Source organism: Callospermophilus lateralis, unplaced genomic scaffold, assembly GCF_048772815.1.
Source record: "Callospermophilus lateralis isolate mCalLat2 unplaced genomic scaffold, mCalLat2.hap1 Scaffold_65, whole genome shotgun sequence".
NCBI classification, from domain to species: domain Eukaryota; kingdom Metazoa; phylum Chordata; class Mammalia; order Rodentia; family Sciuridae; genus Callospermophilus; species Callospermophilus lateralis.
In genome coordinates this window covers 3,147,108-3,164,008 of record NW_027514826.1, presented here as the reverse complement: position 1 = coordinate 3,164,008, position 16,901 = coordinate 3,147,108, and the positions used below count along the sequence as shown (strand labels likewise).

Sequence of the window (16,901 nt, the reverse complement as noted above, 5' to 3'; positions counted from 1 at the left end):
CCCACCAACAAAAAATTACCATATTGCTACTTAAGAACTGCACCATAATTTGTACCAAAAAAAAGGAATATGCATTTCCTAAGCCCTTGAAAACTCCCTTGAGTTAGTCATGTTTATGGTCACTTTATAGAAAAGTTAACTGAGAATTTAAGCTAGTTGGTCCCTCACAAGACAGGGATGGAGCTAAGACTGAGCAGGCTGACCACAGAGCCCACATGTCCTCAACTCCATGAATCTTGTTACCCAAAGGACAGAACAGCCAGGAAGGTCTGCAGAGTTATGCAAACAACAAGTAATTACCCAATCAAAACTGAGACTTGGGGAACCACCTGGAACTGCAGCTCTTCCTAGTCAGACATCAGAGTCAGGTGTGATTTGGAAAAGGGCCTGAGACTCTAATTTGCTCCCTCAACAGAGAAGTTTTTTGAGCATCATTTGCACTATTCAAGGCTATAAATCTGGGCTTAGGTGCCTCTACATTAACTTGGTTCCTGACAAAGTGGTAACCAGAAACTTGAGCCATCACAGAATCAGTCACTGTTACTCCTCTCCACATGTGGAAGAAAAAAACCCAGGATTTCATCTTTAGCATGACCTCTCACTCCTTTTAAGAGGATAGAGTTGTTAAGAGCAATAACTTTGAGTCTTTCTTCTGTGTATTCCTGATCTTTATCTCCACTGAGACTAATAGGTAGAAATGAAGAGACATAGGAGTTCTAACACATCTTGGATGGTGAGATCATCTGCCTTTGCAGACTTGAAGAAATCATGGTCCTTTGTGCTTTGGTATGTCTGACTGAGTTTTTTCTCCCTTGTGGAAATACAGATAATAGTTCAAAACATTATTTTTGAAGTCAAATTGGCTTTTAATAAACAATCAATTTTGTGCCTGATTGCAGGGTAGGTACTTAGTCTGTGTCTTAAGCCCCAAATTTAAAATAAATATTTAATAATATGAACATCAAGGAAGTGATGCAAGGGTTTTCTATGAATTGGATATAGTTTGAGTGTGTACCTGTAGATTTCATGTGCTAAAAACTTGGTTGTCAGTGTGCCAATATTGAGAGGTAGTAGAACCTTTAAGAGATGAAGCCTAGTACAAGTTAATTAGGCATTGGGGACATAACCCTCAGAAGGGATTGAAGTTGGTTTTGCAGAATAAATTATTTCTCAAAAGATTGGGTTGTGATAAAAGAGCAAGTCTGGCCCACTCCCTGGTCTCTGGCTTCCTGTCTCACCAGGTGATCTCTCCTGCTTTACATGCTCCCATGATGATGTCATCTGCCATACTGTGATATAAACAAAAACTCCTCATCAGAGGCAGAACTGATGGGGCCACCCAAGCTTTGACTTACAACCTTTAAAATTATGAACTAAATAAGCCTCTTTGTACCAAGTAGTTTGTTATAGTAACTGAAAGCAGACTAATACAGGATTAGGTAATACAATGACTGTTAAGCACAAAGTCTGGCAGAGAAGAGTGCTCAAAAAAATTAGTTATTCCTTATCATTGTAATTATTATTGTTATTATTATTATTATTATTATATAAATATTTGAATTGATGTTAAAGTATTGAATTTATATAAGCTTTCAGTAGTACATAATGTACAGTGAAATTAAATAATCCTCATTTGATCAAGAAATGATCCTCAACACCTATTTTAGAATTATATTTCAATCTTTTGCACAAGACAAGAGCCCCATTTAGTTTTCATCATCTTTCCTATCTACTTTTTAGTAAAGACGTGAAGACAGTTAAGTGTTCATCAGACCTTGAGTAATAGAGGATTTGTCATATTTTGAAACTATTCTGGGATGATGACTCACAGGGAAAATCGTGGAACAAATCTTAAATGGATTCAGAAGAACATTCAATTTATTGATCATTCAACAGAAGTTTACTGAGCACTCCTTACATGCAAAACATAAGACTGCACACTCTTGGACATACACAGACAGTTGGTTCTCTCAAGGAGAGTAAAACAATAGAAAAGACCAGATATAAACACAGGAGTATAGCTATCCACACTCAAGAAATGATGACAAGTGAAGGGGCCACAGAATTAGATCCATGGGAGTCCAAGACATCTTAGGAGATCAAGGTACTTAGTGGATCTGGGAGGTAAAGAAGAAGTTGGATTTTAAAGGCTGATTAGAACCGAATGTTAGAGGAGCTAAATGGAAGTTCTTTGAACACAGTTGGCTAGATACATTTGCCATGTTTGGAAATGGTATTCACAGAAACTTGGCTAGAGGCAAAGTCTCAAAAAGGGAAGTAATTGGAAATAATCCAGGAAAGTTTTCTAGAAGCAACTTCTACTACTTCTGTAGTTTCAGGATAAGTCACAGCACTACATGGGGTAAAAAAAATGCTAGGTAGGTATGCAGAGTAGCTTCTTTATGACACTGTGAAAGAACAGAGGCAATCATCTAGAGCAGTAGGACTCTGGTCATGTCATCTGTACTCTCAGGATTCACTGCTGTCGGAGAACCTGATGAGCACTTGCAAATCACATCATTTCATCCATCTCCAGGAAGTTCATCCATGGCCTGCTGCCTAGGCACCTGTGCTCAGAAAATGGCTCACCCACAGCTCTGGAAGAAGTCCAATGACATTTGTCTTGGTTCCTGCATCTCTGAGATGGAGGAATAGGCTGGTTCATGATTTTCAGAAAATCATTCTTTCTTTGGTGAGAGAGATGCTGCTGAGTCACTAGTCCTCAGAGCAGCCCACCAATTTGGGGCATATGTATAAGTATTTCCTTTTGATTTAGAAAACTGGAGATTTGTTTAAGGACAGCTGAGAGAGATTGTTTTACATTCTGCTAGGGAAACTGGAATAGAGATACATCTTTGAGAATAATGGAGGGAGCTACATAACTAAAATTCAGGTGAAATGAAGTATCCGCAGGAGTTGAAGACCCTTCAGCAGTCCCCATATCCTCTGGCTGCCTGGAAGACTTCCAGAATGCTCAGTGAGCAGCTGCCTGGCCCGACTCTCAGCTGTGGAAATAACCAAGAAGCATGCCACAACTGGGTGAGATTGGGGTCCACACATGAGAGAGGAGTCAGGGAAGGCTGGAAACAAGTGAGAGACATTGACACATGTATCAAAATGGAACCTCCCAACAGTGAGGAGGATGTTTCTGATAGTGGTCCAAAATCAAGAAATTCTAGGGTGGGAATATAGCTCAGTGGTAGAATGCTTACCTAGGATACGTGAAGCCCTGGATTCTATTCCTAGTACCAAAAAATAAAGACCAAAACAAAAAGCAAGAAATTCTAAAGCAATACTGTGAAAAGGGTACAGGCAGAGTGTTTAAGCAGATTATATGAAATAAAGAATCCCAAAGTGTAGCCAAAAGTTAACATGGGCTGAGTTCCAACTCAATCCTCCTCCTTGGCTCATTATTCTTAAAGTTCCTCCCCAGATGGTTCTATATTTTTTTTTCCTGGCAGGCTCTTTAAACTCCTAACTCAACTGCCTTTAGGAATTAAGGAAGTTGTTGTTATTATTTCCAATCTGCTGGCACTTCTACTGAATTCAACAGAGACCTGAATTCAATCATTATCTATTCAGCATGTCCCCTGGAAAGCAAGCAAACCTTCAGCCTTTTGTACCCATGTGGCTCTTCCAGATGTGATGCCATAGCCAGTAGTGCTGAGAATCTGCCACATCACAGGGACAGTGAGTAAGAAGGCTACTTTGATCCTATGGATGATACCAGGTTTGCAGTCTAAAAGTTGAGAACTTCTGACTCTGCCATTTACTCAAATGGAACCCACTCATTGTGCACAACAGGAGTCCTCCAGGAGGAATCTGCTGTCCCGCAGAGGGTCATACAGGCATATGTTTAATGTAAGAGAGACAAACTAAGAATTACATAAAAGAAAAGAAAGATTCTCACCGGACTGGTAAGAATCTTGGTAAGCTTTCATGGAAAAGATAATTGCAGGGCTGGATAAAACTTGAACAAGGACAGATATTAGGAAAAGCATTTAAAGTAGCAGATCCCTTGAGCAGAGACTCAGAGATAGGATGCTTATGGCAAGCTCAGGGACAAGCTTGGCACAGTTTGACTAGACACTAGGAATGAGAAGAAAAAGAGTAGAAACCAAGTTGGAATAACAGTTGGAGGTTAAGTTTTGAACTTTATCTCCCACTTCCATTCTCCCTTCCCTTGCTTTGTTCTTCTTTCTTTTTCTTCTTTCCATTTTCTTTGAGTTACTTCCTTTATCCCAAGCTAAAATTCCATTTATTTATATCTCTATCCTTCCATATATCACAACAGTATAAATGAAGTGGATATGGGATTAGCATAGCAACTTCTACTACTCTGGAGATGAAAGTCATAAATCAACTGTTCAACCCAAAAGGACATAGTTCACTATCACAGGGCAAGAGAAGCATCCAGAACTCTGGCTGAAAAACATACAAGCCTCTCTGTGGCACATCTGAAATCCACAGGCTCACAGAAATGCTCTCCTGCCTAATGGACAGAATGGGACAGTGGCCTGACCCAGAGGAGATGTTGGAAGCCTCAGTTGGGAGAAGCAACATAAGGAGGTGGTAATGAACATAGTGTCTCTACAACATAGTGTCTGTCACAGTGTTTTCAGCTTTTAAATGGGCATGATTGTTCTCACCACATTGTATGACAAGGAATGAGTGAAAAAAAATGTTTATAAAGTGCTCAACCTGAACAATGATAAGTTCTCAGTAATATCTAATTTTTATTGTTTTATTTATGACAGGGAACTAAGACCAGCAGAGGGTAAAATCTAAGTCAATCAGATCAAAAATATTCAAGGGGAGGGTGGCATTTAGTGAAGTGAAAAGAGCTCAGGCTTAGAGGCAGATGAGAATTAGAACCTCAACTTTCTAGCCATGACACTGTGGCTAATTTGATATAGTCTAGTCTCAATTTCCTCAACTGAAACATGGAAATGATAATACAACCCCATTTGTGTATGTGGACATATAAAAACATCCATTTTAGGGGAGACTTATTGAAAAAATTATAGATAAAAATATATCTACTCCATACTAGATCCTCAGTAAATAACAGTACAAACTTAAAGATATATCTTTCAAACTTTCCATTTTGCCTGGTGCTCATATTTAGAGGCACCTACAAAGAGCTATGACTATATGGGTTCCTCACCCAAAACTCACCACCACCATCTCCCAGGACTATCATGGATTATTTTCCTATAATGGCTATTCCAGAACTTCATGGAAAAATAAATAGGCTTGATGAGAATAACAATGTTGGCTCATACCAAAGTGCCCCATAAATTTAAAACTTAATAAAATAATAGTAGTTTTTATTTTTTTAATGAAACACACTATATACTCCAGGAATGTTTAACTCTAAAAGAACATAGCTATTCAACACTCCATGCTAATGGTATAAACTCAGCAAGAGTGAAAGCACTATATAAACAGCCTCTGGAGGAACTGGAAAAGTGGTAATGGGAATAACATTCATACAAGTGACCACCTTCAATACTTACTGAGCACTGTGATACTTCTTGCAGATATAACAAAACTAAGAGCAGTGAGAAGGCTGACTCAGGATCACTCAGATGGGAAACAGAAGATCTATCTTTTGAACCTGGGTGGTTTAACCCCTGAATGTGTTAGATTCTAGCAACTAGATTCTCTGAAGATGTGGGGAACAAATAAAGAGAAACCCATAAGAAATTGCACTAATGCCACCATCTAATGATCCATGCTCCAATGAGCACTTGCTATTCATTCATTCACCCACCATGAAGGGCCTGCTCAGGAATTAATGGGGAGTTGCTATTAAGTCCTGCTCCACTTCCAATAATAAAACTAAGAGTTCCCTGTAGACAAAGACTGCAACCTTTCCCCAGTGCCGAGGACAGTGCCTACTAGAGGATTCCCTTGGGAAGGTTTGTTGAGTGGATGAGGGAATGAACAAGTGAATAAACCAACAAAATAAACCAGTAAATGACTGACCTTTCCAACTCTCTTCTTTCCTCCCAACCAACATGACTTGAGAGCATTGCCAAGAAAAAAAAGAAGGGAAGAATATTAGCACCATGGAACCTAATCCTATATAATGCTCTAAATATGAAATGACACCACACAAATGCTATAATTCATATGGACTTCCTGCCCTGCACTGAGAACAACCACTTGATGGCTGATGCAGTGTCTGTCTTCTTTTCCCTCTGAAGACAGTTTCCAGAAGACAGGATTTCTATAACTAATGTTAGTGAAAAGCAAAGGGGAAAATCTTGACCAAAGTTACATGAGACATAGTCGGGGGAGGGGTGCTTTGATAGCATATCTATATTAAAGAAAGTTATCTTCCCTATAAGCATTGAATCTCATGATTTTTTTTCCAGCTAAGTTATTCTTCAGCTTATCATAACATGCATTGCCACATCTCATCACTATATAAATAAGTCCTAGTATCAGAGAGGAAAATCTATGCTTAAGAGATATGAAAATCATATAGTCTCAAGGCAGCCCTATTCCTTTCCCCCCCAAAAGGGCTACATGCAGGACTTAGCAGCTTTTAAGGTGATGAAGAGGAGAGGATCTAAGGGAGGGAGAAGGAGAGAAGAGCTTTCTGCAGGTTCTGTCTGTAATCTGCGTTGCTCCTCATTGAGAGAGGGCTCCATAATCATTAGAGGAGCTAGTACCAGTGTGTCTGATGAATAGACTTGATGGTAACCCTGACAGCCCCATCAAAGAAAAATAACCCATTCTGACTTAATAGCCTGGATAAGTCAAGCTCCACCTTCAGTGGGGGATGAGGAAAGAGGAATTGGATAGAGAAGGACTGGCCTAACCTGCATGCTTAGGTTACATGGATACTTCAAGAAAATGTCTGCCAACAAAACAGCAGTCAGGAATACAGGCAGGAAGGTTAGGTAGGGAGTGGGAGGGAGGAAAGGAGAAACAAGAGGAAGAGGCGAAGAAAAATGGAAAGGAAAGAACAGCCATTGGCTTGTTTTTATTTATCTAAAAGTAATATACAACTTATTATTGCCAGGTACTGTTCTCAGCATTTTATAAATACTGACTCACTAAATATTTTAGTCAGCTTTTTTACTGCTGCAACCAAAAGACATGACAAGAACAATTTTAGAGGACAGAGTTTTATTTGCACTCACAATTTCAAAGGTCTTAGTCTATAGAGAGATGACTCCATTGCTCTGGGTCCTAGGCAAGAGAGAATGTCAGAAAAGTGTGGTAGAGGAAAACGGCTCAGGACATAGCACCAGGAAGCCAGAGAGAGAGAATTTTTCTCTCACCATTGACAAAATATATACCCCAAAGTTATACCCCCAATGGCCCAACTTCTTCAGCCTAACTATAATTACCACACATTAATTTCTGTTAGAGGATTAATGCACTGATTAGATTAAGGACCTCATAACCCAATACCTCTAAACTTTCTTGCATTGTCTCACAAATGAGCTTTGGAGGACATCTAATATCTAAACTATAACATTAAATCCTCATTATCAGCTTCATTTTACAGAAGAGGGAAAGCTAAGCATGTGAAGAACTAAGAATAACCTAATAGCATCTGGCCAGCCTAAGGAAGAAACAGAACTTAAACCCAGGTAGCACTACAGCAACCCATGTGTTTAACCACCCACCATCATAGAAGTATTATGTCCTGTTTATAATGTATGGGCTATGGGTCTGAATGTCGCATAAAACAGCCCTTAAAAACTCAATAGTGAGTTAAGGAATTTTTGTACCTTCTCCAAAACCGACTAATTTAAAACAGTAGCTACTTCCTTGTGGATGAATATAAGTAGAGAAAAGAGCAAACGGTGGTTTTCCTTTGGGTTATGAAAGTAAAATAATAGCCTATGAGCCAATTAAAAATAAATAAGAGCCAAGATCCAGCCAATATGCCTCCAAAATCCAGAAAAACTAGCATTATATTCTCAGAATGCACCTGTGGCTAGGAGGAACAAGAAGTTTAGATGAGATATTATCAGAAACCAGTACAAATGTTTCATTATCCATGAAGGGTGGTGAAAATGGGCCACCAGGACAATTGAATTGGGATGGTTTCAAGAACCAGCAGCCCACAATATCCAGTCCCTCAGGTCCTATTTCCCAGTCTGGCTAATCCTACATTTTCCCTTCCATTATAAAGAATTTTGTCTCACAGTACTCTTCTATCTTGCCTAGCAGTTGAACTTCCTAAACTCCCTCCATCACCCAGTTTACTGAACAACAGTTCATCCCAGTTATGAATATAGTTTTTTTCTCTCCTATAAAAGCATGCAGAAATTTTAAAATGTTTCATGGGTTTAAGATTGCTTTCAAAAGTTCCAAAGTGACATTTATCTAGTGATAGATTTTTAAAGAAATTAAGGTAATCAACACTCAAGAGAAAATATGACTACAGAGATATTAGTTCCACAAGAAATTTGATCAGCTAATGTGCTTAATAAAAGTGTCATTAGTGAGCTGACCCTCTTGTCAAGTCCATTTATAGAGAACTCAGTTCAGAATAATAGGCCTGAGGCTCCAGGGGTGCAGAAGAGGCCACCTAACCAGGCAGGCAATCATTTGACTGTCTCAGAGTCAGTTAGGAATCATAGAGGGAGGCCAGGCCTCAAACACCATCTCCTATGGACAATATTGAAAATAAAAGCCAAATACTGAATGTTCACAGAATTTGACCTTATATTTATTGAAAATTCTGTTTCTATGCTAGTCTCATGCTATGTACTTCTAAATAATAATACATATGTAGATAAAACCACTTTTGTTCTGAATTTCATTATGGACAAAAAAAGCTCAGAAAACAAAAAGAAACTAACCAGATTTAGAGCTGGACAAGAGCTGGTCATTGGTTGCAGGCACGTGTTTTGATGCTGGAATCATCTAGTATGTAGTGGAAATTGGATCCTGGCCTTTAACCAGAGACTGCATGGATAGAGACACTTGCCTATGCTCTCTCTGAGCCTCAAAACTGATTCTAGGCTTTTCAATAATTAAAATAACAACATTGTGGAGAAAATGCTGCCAATCCTCACTTTGCTACAAAGCTAAATATGACAGCTTCCAAGAACCTGGAACTAGTCAACAATAGCAAATTGATTTGCCTCTTCCTGCCTGGTAGCATGGAAAACAATTCAGAAAAAAAACCGATATTCCAGCTGCTGATGAATTTTTTTTTAGCTTTTTGGTAGGTTTGAGAAGAATCTTTGCAAATATGCATATAAGACCCACCAAAAATGTATATAGTACAGAAAGGGTATTCTGGAATTTCTCAGGCCCAGTAAATCCAGAAAACTGATACCACCCAAAGGGGATAAGGGTCAGATCTGTAGCAGTCTACTGGAATATTCTGGAGGAAATGATTACAGGAAAGTTTGGCCCATGACTGGGGCTTTCTCTCCTTTGTTCAAATATTGTTTTATTGATATTTGATGCTCCCAAAACTTCCATTTAGAGTAAATTTAAAGCATTCAAGATAAACATGGGCTGATCATTAAGTACTTGTCATTTCTGTGTACTTTGTAAATTCAGGTCTGAGCTCAATTCAGGGTTTGGGGCTTGTTGGTGGCTGAGTGACAAGTCTTCATCTGTGGTATTAAGATGACTCTTGGTGGCATTGTTCATAACAAGGAAAGATTGCCTCATTAAAGAGCTTTCGAACATGCTGAGCTTTTCAAGAGTTAGTCAGGTCTCTTTTAAATTTCCCTTGAGGGGATTCCCTGAGCTGCTCAGGGCCACCTGTTGAGATACACGATACACACATTATACATTACATAATTCATTGCTTGCATCAATCCTGTGCAGGAGGTACTACTTTTGTCTCCATTTTACTGAATAAACTAAGACACTAACAGTTTAAGCAACTTGCCAAAAACCTATGGAGCTGTGATTGAAACCTGGGATCTCTGACCCCAGAAATATTCCCATAGCCACTACGTATACACACACATGCACACACACACATGCACGCACATAATTTTCTGGTTACATCAACAGTATTATGACCTTCAATGCCTACTGTGCACATCTTAACCTTAGACTTGATTTGGAATGTTAGAGCTGGAAGGAGTTTTGTAGAAAGGAGAAAAGAAAACCTCTATAGGATAAACTCTATCCTTTCCTTTCTTTCATTAAAAGTCTCACCGTGTAAATTCCATTATCACTCAGCACCTCTTCAGCCCACAGAACAAACTGTGACTTCACATTAAAATGTGTGCATATTCTGATTAGAGACACCTAAATGAATACTCCCCTCAAAAGGAGAGATTCCTAATCCATAGGTTAGATATTTTGAATAAGAATTTAGAAGAAGCATATTGAGGAATCTACCAGTAATTTAACCAGGATCTTTCTAACATTTAGAACAACTAAACTTTAAAGAAGTACATATTTCTCTTTGGAATGATTCCAAAGTTTGCATCTGTTCAACTTTCCAACTTATAAACTGAGCCTTTTTAAACTGAGCTTGAGACCATTGGCATCTGGCTGAAAGTGAGGATGACATTTGGTGAGGGAGACTCTGGTGGTAAAAGACTAGAAAGAGGTACAGGAAACATTCTCCTTGTGATCCACTAAAACCATGGTCACAGGTTACTTTCTTGGCATAGTAGACCCCCAGACCACCAAGTGCTTACACTAGTGGTTAAGGTCAATAGTCCAGTGGCATGGAACAAAGTTATGCCAACCAGTAAATGCAAGTGTCAATCCCTGAGGATCTGTGAATGTAACTTGTTTGGAACCAGTTCGAGGGCATACTCAGTTGCTCTCAAATTCATATATTTCTTAGAGTAAAAGAATAGTGCCCAGGAAGTCTGAGGCAAGCCAGAGACTAGATTCTACAGACATGTATCTTCTGTGATGTTCTCAGCTCATAAGGTCCTAAGCTGCTTTCAGCATGTTGTCAGATTCACAGGTTCTGCACTGCAAGTGGAATGGACAACTACATTTTCCAAAGCTCTAACATCCATTTTAAAAGTTGTGACCTGACCCAGTTTTAATGATTCCATAACTAAAAGTTGTTGGCACATATTGGTTGAATTTATTTTTCTTTTGGCCCATCTGATGGTCTTGTGAAGGGGAACATTTTCTCCAAGGGTAATTTGCTTCAAAAATTGTCTTAATGTGTAAATTAAGAAATTTTACACAGAAAGAAAAAGAAAGCCACTATAATAACTGGATTTCATCTGACCTTTGTCAAAATTTTACCAGGTAAAAAGATGCATTTGTCCCAGAAAACCAAAAAGAAAAAGAAATCAATTCCTAGTCTCACTTTTCTTCACTATGACCTAGATCAAGTGGGAACTGAGCCCAGGGTAAACTTCCAAATCACCACAGGGTGTTATCAGGGTTTTTTAATTACATTTTGCACTAATGATTTATACACACTCATCTTCTGCCATAGGATACCAACTTGAAAGAGGTATCAAAAGGAACATAAATCTCTAGTACCAAGGTCTTCTAGGGAATCCCAAGGTCAGGTTGGATTTAGTCACAAATGTATTCAATCAGATGCCTCACCTGGATGAGAAGATGGAAAGGTGTACCCCAGATCAACAGAAGACACTATGTAGAGTACATAGACAAAGGGTCAGGAAAATTGGCTGACAATCCCTTAAGAGCTGTGTCTTTGTCCAAGTGTCCCATCTTTTTTTCTGATATTCCTGTGGTTCTGTTGTGATATACAAGATATGGGGATACCTTGCCCTCTCTTTCCCTTTCCCACTCTCCTCCTAAGGTCTTTTTATATCTTCCATTATTACTGTGTCCTGAATGAAGTCTTGACACAATAATAAGAAACAATATGAAGACTATTTAAGGATATCTCTTGGGTATACCAAAATATTCCATGGTCCTGATTGGGAAATAGGGCTCCAAGATGCCAACATCATTAGCTAAAATGCTGAGATTTTCAAAATGGATATCTAATATCATAAAAATAAAATTAGACTTGAATTGATTCATATATTTACAGAATTTATGTGAGATATTTTTATTAGTCCTTTCATTTAGTTTCTGCCTTCTGAAATTAGTACATCTGCCTATTGCCAAAACTATACTACTATTTTTGTAAATAAAAAAGATAAGCATTATAGTTTATACAAATTTCATTTGTAAGATGTTTGTGGGTCTTTGAGTATCAGCTAAGCCACTCTTTACATTTCTGAAGTTATTTCAAATATCATACAACAATATGCACGTGAACTCAAGTAACTTCTAACATAATCAGGGATTCCCTTTGTCTGGATCTGAGATATAGGGTTGTTTTTAAATGATAAAAGCAGCTTCTTAAAAATATTGCTTTGCTGGGCATGGTGGTTCATGCTTGTAAACCCAGCAGCTTGAAAGGCTGAGGCAGGAGGATCACAAGTTCAAAGCCAGCCTCAAAAAAAAAAAAAAAAGCAAGGCAGTAAGCAACTCAATGAGACCCTGTCTCTAAATAAAATATAAAATAGGGTTAGTATGCCCCAGTTGCTAAGTGCTCCTGAGTTCAATGAAAGACCAGAATTAAAAGAAGATGATTATCATACTGAAGCACATTTAAAGAACATTATCAGGGAATCTGATTTACAAATGCTATGTTGAACATAGTCATAATTAGAAACATTTTACCTAGATAAGCCCCCGTAGTTGATTTTCTGTTGTACCAATACTCTAGCTCCTGTGTGACATTTCACTCTAGGACTCCTGAATGAGGCAGAGTGTGAACATCAATTAATCAGTCACAGATTATAACTGAATATCTTCTCTGGAGAAGGAGCTGAGCTTCAGAAAATATTTCCCTTTTAACTCTTGTCTTATTATTATACCTGGATGGGGGCTAAGGTTTGGTGCTTAAATGAGGGTGACAACAGTGACCAGAAAGAGAAGCAAATAAGTTTATTAATAGGGATTCAGCAAGGACTCAATGTATATCCCTTAATTTAGCCCTCAAAGATCTAAGTGATCTTCGGATGGGATGCCCTGAGAACTGAGAAAATGTGACCAAAACTTGCTCCCAAATAGGGCAAATTTTGGACCATTTCAGACTCATGTGGAATGAAGAATTAACACTAGGCCATAAGAAAAACTTCAATAAATTTAGAATAGTAGCATAGTCTATGTTCTGTAAATATGCAATAGTAAATTTAGAATTTTTGAAAGCAGGAAAAAATAAAGTCCTACTTGTATGGAAAGAAAATAATACCTAAGTTGGAAATTAAATCAAAAGAGAATTTTAAAATATGCATAATTACCAATGAAAGTGTTCAGTGTCAAATTTTGTGGGAACACAGTTAAAGCAGTACCTAGCAGGAAATATATAGATTTTTAAAAAGTTAATCAAGATAGAAGAAAGGTTGAAAACTTAAACAGCAAAAGAGCATACCTCAAATATATCTTTTGAAATTGTATGTTCTATTCAGACATAATTTTTTTCCAGATCTGAAGGACATAAAAACCATATCCATGCAATCAAGAGTATCTATGCAATCAGATGTAACATGATGACACATCACTGTGTTCCATTTCTTTCTATTAGCCCCTCTAAGACTGTTAAATAGAAAAAAAAATGAGGTCAGTATTAAATAGATTTGGTCAAGCAGCATCTCAAATTTATATATAAGAGAAAACACTGTCTGGGCTCAGTTAGTAGTCTAAGATGAAAGATTCTCTGGTTAAACTATGGTTTGATAAAATCAATGTTTTAAAGAAAGACCTACACCCACCTAGAGCTGCCAGTTTAACACATCTTGTGCACATTTTGTTTTCAGCTAGGACAAACCCTGAGGAGCCCTTTCATCAAGTTTGTAGCCCATGCAGTTTTTTTTTACCATCTTCTTGGGACTGTTAGTGGTAAATGCATCTGACTGAGATGAAGGTGTTAAAACCCTGCCCAATGAAACCTTTACAGACTACCCAAAACAGATCTTCAGAGTGAAAACTACACAATTCTCCTGGGCAGAAATGCTCATCATGAAGTGGGTCTTATGTAAGCAAGTTGCTCTTTCTTTTTGTTCTCCCCCCCAAATTATAATAGGCCATTATTAAACTCTGATTTCTGAACTCAACCTCCCCTCATGAATATACTCTTGGCAGACAAAATAGCAAGTGGATGACCAACAAGAAAGTCAAAGTCAGCTTTTATGTGAGCTCATGTTTAAAATGCATAGGCTTGTAAAATAACTCCCAATTTTAAAAGAAAATGTTTGGGGAAATTTTTGTAAAGTATTTGTCATTAAAAATGTATTAAAAATGATTGAAAAGTGGTTTGCATGGGAAACCTTATTTTGATCATTTAAAAATAGTCTCCTGAAAGCCTTAAGAAATAAAGTTCTGCTTCTAAAAAAGGATAGAAAATTGTATAGTTTTAAAGATATTTTTGTTATGGCAGATACATAAAATCTTGATAATAAATATAAGTATACAATTTAGAGGGTAAAATTTTCTCATTATTTGTGTAAGAGGTTTATTTTGGTTCACACTTTTGGAGGCTAGGAAGTCCAAGATAAGGCAGCTGCATCTGCTTGACAGCCTTGTGCTATGTCAACTTGTGGTGGAACGTGTAAGGGCAAGTGGGCATGCACAAAGGAGAGAAAACACTAGGAGCAATGTCACTTTTATGAAACTTCACTTTCACAGTACCTAATCCAGTCCCACAGAGCAAGAACCCACTTGTGTGAGAAAGCATCAGTTCACTCATGAGGACCCCATAACCCAAATACCTAACTTGGGGCCCCATCTCCCAATACACTGGGGATCATGTGAGTTTTGAACCATACTCAATCATAGCTGTTGTCTTCCATTAAAGAGTGGGGCTGCAGTGTAGCTCAGTGGAGGAGCACTACCAGGCATGTGTGAGGCCCTGTGTTCAATCCTTAGTACACTACAAGGGGAAAAGATTAAAGAGGGTTTTACTTTATTCAGAAAGGATATTTGCACATCATTTTCATTCCTTTCCACTTGTTCTTAGAGTGGATCTGGAGAAGCTAAGGATTATTTACCTTTGTATTATGGAGATTCACTTCTGAGGTCTCTACTGAAAGTCCTGTTGGTCAGTAAAGACTCTCAGCTCTTATGGTCAGAGCTCTAGAAACTGTCCAACTTATAGCTCCCTGACCATTGTCTTTGAAATCCACTTTTTGTTTTTATGACTTATTATTCAAGAACATTCAAATTCTTTAAATTTCTGGAATTTTTTGTTTGTTTCCTTCAGGGAGTTTTGTTGATTGGCTTGCTTGCTTGCTTGTGTTTGCACAGTACCCTTCTCTCTGGAGCTCTGTCTGAGCTCTAATCTCAGCCTCTTCACTCAGTGAGACTGCCTGCTCTGTTTCTGGGCCCCCTCCTATGCCTGGCAGACTGGAATGTGCTTCCAGAAAGACAGCCAGTGTCCTCATATGACTTATTTCATGGTTCCCATTGCTTAGGAATCACAGACTTATGCTATCTCCAATGTCTAAAAATAATTTTCTTTTCTTCTGTTATTGCAGAGTGGCTGTTAACAGAAATCAGCATGGTTTTTTTAAAAGCATAATCAGAAAAACACTATCAGACTTAAAAGAAAATTAAAAACTTCTTAATGTCTTCATACATCCAATTAGTAACAAATGCCTCTGATTGAGAGAGGTATGTTGAATAAGTAACAGCATGACTTGCTTCCTCTTTTCCTTCAGATCTCTGTTCACATTTTACCTTTCAGAGTAATTGAGCAGATAGGAGCAGGTACACTTATCCCCCTTCTCTGATAAGGTAAAAAGCATTCTAGGCAGAAGGAACAGTATAGGTTAAAGCCTAGAATCCAAAACAAGCTGGATATGTTCAAAGAACATCAAGCAGACTAATGTGGCTTGAATACATAAATACAGAGGAGAAAAGTAGAGATGAAGGCAGGAGAAGAGCTTTGCAGAATTCTGGGCACAGAAATAATATCATGTGAATTCAGTAAAGAGTCAGTGACTGCTGTGTTAAGAACAGATGATTGTGGGACAAACAGCAGAAGCAACAGACCAGTTAGGAAGCCATGGCAATTATCCAAGTGGTAAATGATTAATTTAAGGGGGCAGGAGATGGTGATTATATTTTGAAGGTAAAATCCAATAATATTTACTATTATATTATATGTGGGATATGAAATAAAGAGAGCAAAGACAATTCCAAGTATTTTAGCTCAAGCAATGGGATAGCACAAAGCCATTTACTAAGATAGGAAAAGACAAAAATCAGTTTGGACAGGGAAGAGAAATGGAAATCAAGACTTCAGCTTGAGATATATGTATTAGACATTTAAGAGTAAACATCAAGTAACAAATGGATATATATATGTCTGAAGTTCAGAGGAGAAATGAGTATGGAAACAAAAAAATTGGATATACCGATATATTTAGGTAAATTATATGAGATCACCTTCACTTTAAATATAGACAGATGAATTGAGGATCAAGCCAATGGTTTAGATATGGAAAGATGTGAAGTATACAGAAAAAGAGATGAGGTAAAAGGATAACCAAGAGACCTTCTTCACAGACTTCTGGTGACCCAGAAGTAACTATATCAAGAACCAGGGAGTGATCCTTTATGTCAGACACTGCTGATGGATCAAATAACATGAGATCTACGGACCATCAGCTTTGGAAGCAAAGTTCCTGAACAGGTGGAGCAATGAGATCCAGGGTCCAATTAGAGTATTTGGCCTTAACAGGAACATGGAAACTTCATTTATTGTAACAGGAGGGAGGGTGAAGGTATAGTGCAGATGGTGTGTTGGGATGCAGTGATGGGAACATGTAGATGTTCTTTTCTGATATTTTATCCATTTTTCTCAGTAAATATGTTTTAGTTATCAAGCATTTGCATTAAGCATTTAGTTATTAAGGACTACTAAAGAAGCAACTATAAATAAGAGTAGTATTATC

The 16,901-nt window shown here is 38.0% G+C and overlaps 1 pseudogene; it reads left to right on the top strand.

Moving 5' to 3' along the window:
- The window catches only part of LOC143640820 (short transient receptor potential channel 7-like), an 85,908-nt pseudogene that overhangs the window by 60,329 nt on the left and 8,678 nt on the right, over positions 1 to 16,901 (top strand).